This window comes from Harpegnathos saltator, unplaced genomic scaffold (assembly GCF_003227715.2).
Source record: "Harpegnathos saltator strain DR-91 unplaced genomic scaffold, Hsal_v8.6 scaffold20, whole genome shotgun sequence".
In the NCBI taxonomy this organism is placed as follows: domain Eukaryota; kingdom Metazoa; phylum Arthropoda; class Insecta; order Hymenoptera; family Formicidae; genus Harpegnathos; species Harpegnathos saltator.
This window is the reverse complement of record NW_020229984.1, coordinates 171,028-183,838: the sequence shown is the minus strand read 5'-3', so window position 1 is coordinate 183,838 and position 12,811 is coordinate 171,028. Positions and strand designations below refer to the sequence as shown.

The window sequence follows — 12,811 nt, the reverse complement described above, 5'->3', positions numbered from 1 at the left end:
GAGGGGCGGGGCGAGCAGGAGTAATCCGGGCCGGGGACAATGAATATTCACGCGGCGCTTTACGGTGCAACGAGTCATTTGAATTTATACGTACGGCCGCCGGTTATCCCCCACGCGATGTCTCCGCGCGCGTGACTCGTGCGTTTTCGCGCGGAACGCCGGAATTCGGTCCGGCTTGCATAATTACGGCCGTCGCTTCTCTCCGAGGCGAACCGTAAAGAACCACCGGCGGCGGCGGCGGCGGCGGCGGCAGAGCGAGGAGGGAAGAGGAAAGAAGAGGGGGCGGGGGGAATTTGCCGCGAGAGAACTCGCCCGAGCTCGTTTTCCGCCATCACCACTAGCGGCGCGAGGGGAGGGCGATAGGATAGCACGAAAATGAGTTACGACTCATAAACAGCAAGTGGCGAATGCGAGAGCTTCTCGCGGAATGAAGTAAGAATGAATTGTTAATAAAAGCTCCAGCGTCCCGCGGGAGAGGGCCGGCGAGGGGCGCGAGACGGAAGAAGGATAAAGCGTTTATAAATATTTACAAGTTATCAGTAAGCGAGCGCGCATTCTTTCAGGACGCGAGAAACGGCGAGCTCCGCGCGTTGAGGAGGAGGGAAGACTTTTCGCGGAGTCGCGCGTTATATTGGCGCAGCGCGCGACGTTACACAACAATATACCGAGCGTTATCGACCGCGAGCGCGAGTCCAATCGAATTCAAATTTTCCAAACGTGATATTAACGCGTGTCGTCTCGACGGAACCCGACGGCCGACCAGCGCTCCTCCGCGCGAGTCGTCGGCGACGACGACGGGATACAGTCGCGAGTGAGTACGAGACTCTTCGCGCGCCGGAGAGAGATCTCTCGGCCGGAGCCGGTTTCTCACTTCCGACCGCCAAGTTTTATCTCGCGCAGTTTCCCTCAGCGGCGACCGGCCGGTCGCTTCAGCGGCCGCAGCAAAGCCGACGAAAATTTCAGCGTCCTTCACCCGAGCGATTACCAGACGGACGCGTCGAGATAACACGTCGATCGCGACGCGGACGTTGTCGGAAGGCGGGGAGAGGAAGGCACCGGGGAACAAACACGACGATCGATTACGCGTCCGTAAAGTGGTACGCCCGCCGGCACAGGGAGACGACAGAGACGACGAGCAGTGCGAGAGCGGAGTACACGTGAACGCGCGAGAGAGGCCAGGTCGCGTTGGCGGCGGCGGCGGCGGCGGCGGCGGCAGTCGGCTCGTTATTACTCGGCGGATGGATTTACGGGCCATCGCATCGGGCCGTTTCGTCACAATCGCCGCTCGTAAATAAACGTTGCTCGCGTTTCTGCTTTTTGTTTTTGCTCAACAAGACGAGAATAAAAATACGAGCAAATCCTCGTCCTTCGGCCGATGGCCAAGCGCGCGCGCGCACGTGCGCGCTCGCTCGCTCCGGAGTGAAACCAAGCGGCGTTATTCCTTGATTATCTGGATTTACGGGCGGCTGTGCGAGCCGCTGAAGGCTCACTAAATCCACGCTCGTCTTTGCTGCGTAAAGCGATGCAATTACGGCGGGCGGGCCGGCCACGGGAAGAAGTTCCTCTCCCTCTCTCTCTCTCTCTCTCTCTCTCTCTCTCTCTCTCTCTCTCTGCCTCACTCTCTCTTTCTCTTTCCGCCGTTCTACATCGAATCCGCAGCTCGGGACTGTCTCCCGCGCGCGCTTCATCGGAAGATTTACCGCCCGATAGCGCGATACAGATATTACCGTCGCCGGGAAAGTACGAAACGAACGCACCAGCCACGCGTGGCGCGGCCAGCGACTTCGGCGACTTCGGCGAATTTACGACAAACAAGCGAAGCCGCGCGCGCGCGCGCGCGCGTACGTCATTTTCCGCCGCGGGAATATTTTCGGACAGGCGAGAGATAGATTTTTCATAGCGCCCGGCGAGCGGAAAAATTCATGACCCCGGGGGGTGCGGCCCGGCGAGCTTAGCTTTTAATCTGATCGCCGTCGCCGGCGAGTGACGGCGATTTACGGTTTCGGTGACGCAAATAATTACGGCCCGTCCGCGGAGCACGGTATAGCTGCAGGTATGCCCGTCCCTCCCCCTCCCGCCGCCGCCGCCGTCCCCGTGCGATCTGCAGAGTTCGTTTGAGCGATATTCGAGCGCGTCACCGCTGCGACGCGTCTCGACGCGCGATGGATCAGCTGTGCCTGTCGATCGCGCCCCGAAATTATCGTCCTCGCTTATCGATTCGTCGGCGGCGAATCGATGCCGGCCGGACCCAATGATGGACTCGTGTCATTTGGCGAAAGAGCGTCCCGTACGGACGCTCGTCGCAGCCGCGCGATAAGCAACGGCCTCGACACCATTCTTTCCGCACAACGGAGTGGAGCGGGGGGGGAGGGTGAGAGCGATGGCAGAGGGGAGGGACCGTACACCGCACGTGTGTACACAGCTCGACGAAGGTACACACACGACGGCCGGGACGGAGTTATACAGAGGTAACACCGTCGACGCGGTCGCTACGAAATACTTTTGCACGGTACCCGGCCGCCGGCTGCGCGGTGAACCGTCCGGTATTTATGGAGTCGCGCCGTAATCGCGCGCGCTGCTTCACGCTCGCTGGAAAAACAAAAAGGAAGAAGAAAAACCGCGCGACGCGGAGATCCCGAGACCGGCCAAGTTCAGCGAGGCTCGGCTAATTCCTCCGGTATCTCGGCCGCGGCATAGAGATGAAAGATCAACCCAGCGTCGAATAACTTTAACCGCTGTATTCACGGGAGCGAGTGGCCGCGCGGGGACCAGCGGGAGGGGAGGGGAGGGGGGGATAAAGTTCAATAGCCGTCAGCGCCGCGGCGTGGGTATCTCGTTCAGCAAAGCGCACGCCAACTGTTCACGCGTGCGTTATCAAAAGGGGATGAATAGAGCAAAAGGGGGGACCCGGGGGGGGAGGGGGAGCGAGAAAAACGTTCGCTCGGGGCCCGTTGTTTCATCGGGAGCGCCGCGGCGTTTCGTTACGCCGCGTCGGCCACGTAACGTTCGACGGCGGCGTTTATCGACGCGTTTATCGCGATTGTTGTTGCTAATATCGGACGACGAACGAGCGGCGAGCGGCGAGCTCGCGTGTGGATAAACTCCGAAGCGCAGCAGCCCGACTCGGCTGCGGACGATCAACACAGCGGCTGAATTTCCATCACGCGCGCGGAGCAGAAACGCGCTGCAGCTGACGCGTCGTCCGTCCGCAAAGTGGTCGCCCGATTGAAATTCCTGATGAATTATCTCGGCGAATTTTCGCTTTTGCGCAAATTACAGCAGCCTGGCTCCGTTGGCGGAGCAGAATGATGAGCGAGAGGGAACGCACGCGCGCGCGCGCGCGCGGACTGTGCCGTAAAGTGTAGCGGGTCGATCAGCCCTCTCCTCTCCGTCTCCTCTTTTTCTCTCGCTGTCGGTATTAAACCGGGAAATTAAGCCGGAAAGAGAGAAATTCGTACGCCGGGATCCCGGTTTTATCACCGGTGTTATTGTTATTGCCGAGTGCCCGGTAAATTGCAGCACGGCGTGGTAATTCCTCGCGAGAAAAGTTCCGCGGAGAAACAGACATCGCGCGCCAATGGCAGGCGCTTTGGGAAACATTTTTTTCGCTTCTTCGGGCGAACGAAATGACCGCGCCGTGGACGCGGGAGGGGGAGGAGGCAAAGCAGACGTCGCCGAAGCGCTTTGAGTAACAGTCCGTGAATTCTAGCTACGCCGTTGAGGTCGGCAAATCATATATCACACGGGAACAGAGAGAGAGAGAGAGAGAGAGAGAGAGAGAGAGAGAGAGTGAGGAAGAAGGTGTAGAAAGAACATTTGGAAGAGCGGCGACTACGTTATATCGTCATCTGGTCTAATGACGCAAATTGTTAATCGGCATACGACCCGCGTAAAAGAACGCACCGCTGTATTTTTGGCGAACCAAACAAAGTGAAAAGAGAGAAGAGCAGAGAGAGAGAGAGAGAGAAAGAGGGGGGAGGAGAGAGGGTGAGAGAGGAACGACGGGAAAATCGCGGATAATTAAGCACCGCGAAAGTGACAAGCGGAATGACAGCTGGCGCTGGCTCGTCCCGATCGACTCGGTTAGGTTCGTGCATATTTAAAAAGCGGGTCGACGGTTCATCAGGGAGAGATTCGATTAACGACTCGTCGCGCGGATCACACGGCGACGCGAGCGAGACGAGCGGCAAAGCAGCGGCGATCCACCTCGTGCACGCGCCTACGAAATTAATTCATAATTTTCGGCAACACGAGGCGGACAAGTGGAAACACGACAGACGCAAGAGCGCTGAACAAATAGCGAGTAAATATGCGAGCAGAGCTTGACGTGGCGAGGAGAGGGATGGGGGAAGAGAAATAAACCCACCGGCTCTCTCTCTCTCTCTCTCTCTCTCTCTCTCTCTCTCACTAACCTGCGACCGTAGCGGCGGGGGATCGCACTCGGGAAAAGAATTCCTTTCACGGACGGTTATCGATGACGTCGACGCGACGAGAAAGTTTCGATAAAGAGTAGGCGGCTTGCGAAATCACGTCGGCTCTCGATATTGAATATTCATGCAAGGTGGAATCGCTCCTACCTCCTCCTTCTCCTCCTCCTCCTCGTGCTCCTCGTCCTACGACCCCTTGCCGCGTCGTCGTCCTTCGCTCCTCGTCGACCTCTCTCTCTCTCTCGCGCGCGCGCGCGCGCGCGCTCGTAACGCGGCTCCTGCGCGACTCCTAAAGTCGGTCGATACACGATACCGGGGTGAGTCGCGCGCCCACAGAGTGTGTTTACCGGAGATTTCCGACGAGATGGGATTCGCTACGATTACGGTACGCCAGGACGAGAAGGAGAGAAAGAGACGGGGGAAGGCGGGGGAGGGGCAGGGAGGAAGAGTGCGAGTGTGGTACTATAAAACGTAACGCGAGTCGCGTGCAGCGCACCGCGGCGATGCTCGTGAGATCAATAGCATGTGCAGAATACGATTGTTCTCGTGCTCCGCATTGTGGCGCTCGTGTTTCGGCGCGCCGGCTACGCGACGACGTTAAATCGAACGCGCGACGAGAAACAGGTCGAGTCAATCGGCAACCTAATCGGCGGAATTCTCCGGGCGATTTCGCGGCGAGGAAACGACGCGAAAAGGTGGCCCCGCTCGCGAAAATTTGGCGGCTTTTCAACGCGAAAATCCGGGGCGAGCGCGGCCGACGAAGCGACGACGCGGACTCCGGATAGTTCCGTCGAATTTTCGACGGCTCGCGCGCGGGTGCGCGGAAAACGCGAATTTGCCGCGGATGAAATTCGCGCGGTCGCGCGAATCGAGGTAATTTCCGGAAGGGATTATTTAATATCCCGCGGCCGCGGCGTCGCGGGCAGATTTTGATTAATCGCCGAATCGCCGGGCGGATCATCGCCGGCCCGAAAAACACACCGCGGCCCGGGTCAGCGGTCCTTTGTGCCGCGCGCGCGTGCGCGCGGAATCGGCCCGTTTATTTGACTTCAACGAAATACGCTCACTCGCGCGTTGGACATTAACGGCCCCGCGCGCCATAATCGAAATGGGTTACGCCAAATAAATTACACCGAATTACAGGGCGCTACGACCGAACGGGCGTGGCGCGGCGCGCGGCGGAATCGCCGAGAGTATTCGCGGATCAACGCGCGGAAACGACATTTGTCCAACGCGTTAACGCGTGCGAGTATTTACTCGCGCGAGCGACGCAGCGGGACGGGCCGGGAAAAAGGGAGAAAACTTGCGGACTGCGCGAGCGGCCGAGCGTGCCTCTCATTGGCGAGATGAAACTCGCTTCTTCCTCTTTTTCTCTCCCTCTCTCTCTCTCTCTCTCGCCCACGCGCCACGAAGAGTGACGTCTCCGAGAACGTATATACGCTGTCCCGACGACAGATAAAACTCGGCCGGCCGTTTTTCCCTCGTGGGCGGGAAAAATACAGCGAGCCGCGGAGAACGCCGGCGATTCCGCGCTGCCGCGCCGAAAAATGCAGTCGGACGAAGAAACGGCCGTAGTAGCGCTTAAACACGAAAGCTCCGCTGCTGCTCTCTTTCTCTGCCTCTCTCCCTTTCTCCCTACCGGCGACCATGAATTTTGACGAATCTTTTTTCCCTCGCTGGAGGTGCGTGCTTTCGGCTGAAACCACGCTGATTTGCATTATGCAATTTACGCGAGCGCACCGGCGCGCGCGAGCGAGCGAGCGAGCGAGCGAGCGTTGTCGGTCTCGAAATATCGCGCGGATCGCCCGCGAAAGAATCCCCGCTGAATTCGTCATCTCGCGTGTCCTCCCTCTCCTCCTCCTCCTCCTCCCCCCCCTCTCGCTCTCACTCTCCGCTGCGCCTCTTCTCTCTTTTTTCACGCTTTTATTCTGTTTTTTATTATCGCCTCGCGCCGCGGTGTGTCGCAGTATCTCTGCGCCGCGTGCAACCGCGAGAGACTGTATAAACGCGATTGCTCGTGTCGTAAACATGCGTTGCTTCAGATTAAAATGGCAAATATATGGTAAACATCGTGCGCCTTTAAATATCCGCGCTCCGGTATCGCCCCGGAGAATTGGAAATGAAGGCGAACAGAGTTATTCGGAGCAACGGGCCGTGTGTATTTCCACGTGAACAGAATAACTTGCAATCTGTATGCGCGCATACTAACAGCGCAAATAGGTCGCCGTCGTCGTCTCGCTCCCTCTCTCCTTCTCGTAGTATCTCGTAGTATCAAGTATAAATATGTGGAATTTGAGAGACAGATCACACTCCCTTTCTCCCCGTCTCTGTTTCTCACGCAGACGGAGCGGCCTGACCTTTTAATATCCCGATTACATTTTTGTCACACCGATTTAATACACTCGGTGGAGGGTGGACGTTTATTTTAAGCGGCGCGCCGTGTCGTTTCATCCGTCCCGGCGCGCGACCGCAAATGGCACATGTACCACCCATTAAACCGCGCAAGCTCGAGGAAAGCGCACTCATTGGCCGGCCAAATGAAATTCTAATGCAAACCAGCCTATTTGTATTCTCCCTATTATCGCGCGACAATGTTCGCGGCGACGGTGGTACTTTCAAAGTGCCTCTCCGTAAGTGCGCGGCGACCGGGGGGAGCGCGGACTGACAGTCCGCGCGCGCGCGCATCGCCCGGACTGGCGAAAATGTCAGAAAAGCGGCGATTAAAGTGAGAATAAAGAGAACGGCCCGCGTCCGGCCGGCGAAATTGGCGCGACGCGACATGAAAACGGAGCTGCTGCTGCTGCTGCTGCTGCTGCTCTCCCCTTGCCCTCCCCCGTTGGTCGGGAAATGTTCTCGAAAATATCTCGGGCGTACACGTAAATGCATGAGATATTATCCGGATGGCACGAGACGCTCAGCCGTGAATTATAGCCACGTGTGCTGGTATCAGCGGCCGCTGAGTCAGCGAACCGCTCGTGCTCGTGAAACGGAAACGCGAAGAGTCAAATGCGGGCAAGTGCGCTTCTTCTTCGCGATCGTTAGCTGCAAAAGCGTCGGACACGAGCACCTTTCGCTCGACGTCGCAAGCGGCTCGACCAAGAGAGCGCCTCCCGATTTCTCCTCAAGCGAGATCAGCGGCGACTAATTGCGGCGTCTCGTGCGTGCGCATTTCCACGCTCGCGCGCGGGAAACGCGCGCGGCGCGACAAAACGACACGAGCAGGGAACATCCGCCGGCGAGAGAGTGCAAAGTACGCGTCTTCTCCTTACCTGGTGTGGCTGCGGGATGTGTCGGGGACGGGCTCCGTGGCTATTAGCCAGCTGTGCTTACGGGGCGCATAAGCGCAACCTCCACCTCCGAACCGCGCCGGCTTTGTCTCTGCATCCTGGAAAAAAGCAAAGAGAGGCGGAGTGAGAGCTTCAGCTCGTCAACATGACTCGTCAACATGGCCCGCGCGTTGCGCTCGCATCTCCTTCAACTTGTTCGAATGTAACACGACGCATTTTTATCTTTCATCGCGTGATGTAGCCGTCCAGTAGCCGGGGATTAAAAGCCGTCGCGGATCGGACTCGCACGCGATCGCCGGGCGCGCGAACGGGAAGAAGCTAGATGACGGGACGCGGGTGTTGAGCCGCGACGCTCGCTCAGACAACGAAGCAAACACGATTACGGACACCGCCGGGGGGGCGGCGAAGGCGCGTCTCGCGCGTTATCTCGCGCACGACGATGAGCGGCGCGAGAATTTATATCGCCCGCTCCGAGGTTTATACCGCTCGAAAGTTTATATTGGATTTCATATTTAATGCAACGTACGCCGCGCCATCGCACCGTCGACGCGCCGCCGACCCCCCCCCCGCCCGGCCCGCCTCGCCTCGCGACTCTCCAGATAAATTATTTATGTCGGGCCGCTTTGTCTCCGTCCACCTCCGAAGGATGGCGACGGAGAGAAGGAGCGGCGGTGGCAGAAGCAGCAGCGCACCCCCGTCTCGGAAAAACGGATGATCGGTGTTGGAGCCGCGATAAGCCGCGCCGAACGAAAACCGCGGTCGTTGATCTTCACGAGCGCTTGCGAATGGAAGACGCGCCCCGTCGACGCGACCCAGAATATTCTCCCCTTCCCTCCCTCCTACTCGCCTCTCCGTCTCCTTCTTCTTCTCCTGCTGCTGCTGCCGCCGCCGCTGCTTTTGCCAAAGGCCACAGCTTCTCGTGAAATCTCCCCCCCCCTCCTCCCCGACACGCGCAATCGCGGGTGATCAGAGGGAGAGGCGTCGGTGTACCAAACGAATATGAATATTGATAATATTAACAGTCGCATGAATATTAACGATCACGGATACTCGCAATTGTGGAATTGCAACGAGCTCTCTCTCTCTCTCTCTCTCTCTCTCGACGACGACGGGCGCACAATTTCGGGGCCGGCCGCGCGAAACTTTGCACTCCGCGATAAACGTAGCTTTCTGTCGTCGCACTTCTGCACGTCTCCGCGCGTGTAACGCGTGTATCGATGGTCGGAGACTTGTCCCACACATGCGTTCGGAAGGTTCGGAAGGGAGCCGAGAGCTGTTTCCCAATGAGTCGCAATTGCCGAGAAGAAGGAGACGAGCGAGTGAAAAAATTCAGCTCCGACTCGAAATCCGGACGCGGCAATCGCTCGCGTGAGACGCGGCAAGTTCCAAGCCGTGACTATTAATACGCGCGAGTCCGTTATTAATAGCCGTCGCTTGAGAAACTTGTCTCGCGTAAGATATTCGGATTTGAGCTTGAGGATACGAGTTCTCGCTCGCGGTCGAATCGCGGCTGCGGTCATTAAACGGCGATAATTATTATAACGTCACGTGTGTCGTGCGTCGACGTCAGAGAGCGGGTCGGAAAATTCGAGAACAAAAACGAGCACTGCAGCTGACGCGCTTTCCAACAATGTTCAGCAACCGCGAGTCGATCAAGCGCGCTGCCGGCTACTGACTAACGCGTAATGGGAAACGACTTTCCGTGTTTGAAGGGTGGCGCGCGTTCGGGGAGGACACACGGGGGAAAATAACGTCGCTCGGACAATTTTCCGAAAATTCCACCAACTCGGTCGCGAGGAAGGATGAGAGGAACGGCCGATGACCGTTCCCCTCCCCGTTGGGGCAAGAAGCGCGCGCGCGCGCGCGCGCGCGGCGGCCGCGCGCGTCGCGTTTAATTGCCACGAGCATTTGTCGAAGACGGCTCTCGCGAGAGCTGAAGCGAGTGAAGCGCGCGCGCGCGCGCGCGCGCGGCGCGAAGAAACATCGCATAATGCACAGCTAAGCTAAACGTCGCTGGCGTTTCGTACGTGCCAGGAATTCGGCCTGCCGGCGCTTATTGCGGCACGGCGCTGCTCGCGAGACCATTAATAACGCGCAAGAGGGTAATTTTCGCGCGAGAGAAGAGAAGGACATCGACCTACCCCCCTCCGCCCCGCCCCGTCTCAACCCTTATTGCCGCGCTCTCGCGCGCGGCGGGACAATGAAGGACCATCAATTACCTCTCGAGCCCTTCGCGATCGAATGAAGCTATTAAGACGGCCGAGTGTACCGCCGAGCGAGAGAGCGCTCGTAACCCATCCTCCTTCCCTCCCCCTTGCTTCGCCCTTCCGCCACCGTGCCACGCCAAGCAGGCCGTACACGCCAGCGTGTTACGGCTTTTCTCGCGGGCGCTCTCTTCCGTGCCGCCGCCGCCGCGCGTCGATGTGGAACGACTTAATAGCCCGGCGATAAGGATCGGGGGATCCCCGCCCCCTCCCCACCTCCTCGGCGGCTTTTTGTCAGCGACATCCTTCGAACGATAAGAATCGGCGCGACGACGGCGAGGAGAGCAGCGTGTATTAATTAGACGATGACTCGCGGCTATTACCTTAATTAAGCGCGCATCAATCGCGCGCTCGGAGAGACCTCCTCTCCCCCGTGTCCCCCGCGAGGATTATGAGCGAGGCCGGGGGAGGGGGGTAGGGGGAAGGACGCGCGCGATGGATGATTCGAGTCGAGGGGGTTATCCCCGGCCGATCGAGAAATCCTCCTGCTTCGGTCGCCGATTCGGCCTTGTCTCCATCTCGCCGCCTCGGCGACTGAAAATCTCGCTCGAGAGCGAGCGAGACGGTGAGTGGAGTGCGTTGCACGTAACGCGCGCGATCGGGCAAAAACGTTTTGCGGACGGATGCACGTAGACGGACGTATTCGAAAACGTGTCGAAAACTCTTCCGGCAACGAAGTTACGGTTCGGCCGACACTGCGCAGCGGTTGGAAATAATTTCGCGCGGAAGCGAGGGTGGCGATGATTAGTGAAAAGAGCGGAGCGCGGCGCGATGCGGCGCATCGATTTATTTACGCCCGAAACGTGGCAGCGGATTTATAGGATTATTGATTGCAGACTTGTCAGCGTCAGTCTGTTACCGTGTATTTCGACTCTCTCCAACCGAGCAAACGTTCCGTTTACATTTTTCCGAAGCGCCCCGGCACAATCGGTCGCTCGACATCGTTGCCTCCATTGTTCGCGGGTTCGCGCTCGCCGGCTCCGCTCTCGCAATTTGTATCTGCCGTCCCGACGCTGTTATTAACCAAAAGCAGACCGCGCGCGAGATACATCCACGGCGCTGCCCGGCCGCGATAAATCTTATTACAAAAACGAACCGTGCTCTCTCTCTCTCTCTCTCTCTCTCTCTCTCTCTCTCTCTCTCTCTCTCTCTCTCTCTCTCTCTCTCTCTCTCTCTCTCGCTCTCCCCATCCCGTTCACGTTCCCCCGTTTGCGCCGCTGGAAATATCGTCCGCGTCCCCGTAATGGGCGCGAATAAGAATGTTCTTTCCGCAAACATCTTTACGACGCGCCGTCAGTCGTCAGTCGCGGCGTAAATAACCGATCGCGCTTGCTGCATGATTCCGCGGGAAATTCGCGGAGCGGGAAAAAGAGTGTCCGGTAAATTGCTCCCGAACGCTCCCGAGCGCGCTGCGTCGCTCTCCGTCGCGGGTCGCGAGGCAATTTGTCGATCGCCTTGGCGAGGCTCGCTTTCGGGGAGAAGCTTTACCGACCGGGAGATCATTTACCAAAGGTACCTCCGGTTACACGTTACCGAACGTTACGTCTCCGCCGAGCTGCCTCGGAAATTACCTCGGTCGTCCCGAATACACGCGACCGAGAGGATGATGCATCAATTATAATTGTCAATTATACGTCGACGATGAGTCCGAGACGGTAGTTTTCGGCGGATGAGCAAAGGACGAGGCGACGTACTCGGAAGCCTTCCGACGTCTCTCGAGCTTTCAAATATTGGCCATCTGGGAGAGGCTCTACGCGGTTATTTGCGTGAGCGCTATTTGCAAGCTGGCAAACGCGCACGGTTTCCTCGTCGTAATTACGGGAAATGGTGGCACACGCGAGATCCGCGATCGTGACTCAGATCGTCGGTCGCGGTCGGTCGGTCGGTCGGTCGGTCGGGGAAATTAGATCACTTCGAGTGATTCAATTAGGAGCAGTAGAAAGATGACGAAGGACTCGCGATCGCGCGGCGGCAACGGACGCGAAGAATCCGTACGATTCGTCTCTCTGTTCGTTCGTTCCCGCAACGCTCCTCTCTCTCTCTCTCTCTTTCTCGCGCGCGCTCGCGCTTCGCCGAATAAATTTCAATGTCCTCGGAGTAAACCCGCTGACTCAGCCTCGCGCGCGTTCATGTGCCGCGGAAAGTGCGGCGAACACCCGCTGCCGTTTCGACGACGAGGACGATCATGTTGGCCTTTTTGCGGAAATACGCGCCATTCTCTACACTGAGAGAAAAGTATATGATATTTGGAACTGTAATGATGTAGTAGTGACTGAATTATAGTCCGAAATATCATATTTATAGCAAGTATTGTCATAATATCGGTAATAATTACGATATATAGGCATAGTATAACCAGCTATATAATATTTTTACTAAGGATTATAGTGAGTTAAACTAAAATTATTGTACGGATACAAATATAAAATGGTAGGTAAAGTAACTCTTTTATATAGTCAATATTACCAGAATATTTGCTAAATGACGACAGAGTTGTAACTATATGAATATTAAATCTCACTATATTTGTGAATGAGAGAAATTACCATATACGTGGTAAAAGTAACTAAACAATTATTTAAGATAATCATTGACTATAGATTTGTGTTTATTCTACTATACTTCGCAGGTTCCACGAACTATAAAAATATGGTTGACGCCAAAATGAACTGTAAAATATAGTGAGATTATAGTTAATTCAACTATATAATTTTCTATCAGTGTACATGACAGCAAACGGCTGCGAGGGTAGAACTCTGTGCCGCCGCAGCGAAACTCGAGCTTGCGCGAGCCCCGCGAGAAGAGCACCCCCGCCGCGCCCCTCCGCCGAGCG

The 12,811-nt window shown here is 57.0% G+C and overlaps 1 protein-coding gene across 1 annotated transcript in view; it reads right to left on the bottom strand.

Moving 5' to 3' along the window:
* LOC105190855 (mucin-5AC) overlaps nt 1-12,811 on the bottom strand; it is a 196,865-nt gene that overhangs the window by 66,848 nt on the left and 117,206 nt on the right. Inside the window, exon 5 of the mRNA XM_025297970.1 lies at nt 7,697-7,812. The gene's annotated coding sequence lies outside the window, so the exon portion shown is untranslated. The remainder of the gene's footprint in view (nt 1-7,696; nt 7,813-12,811) is intronic.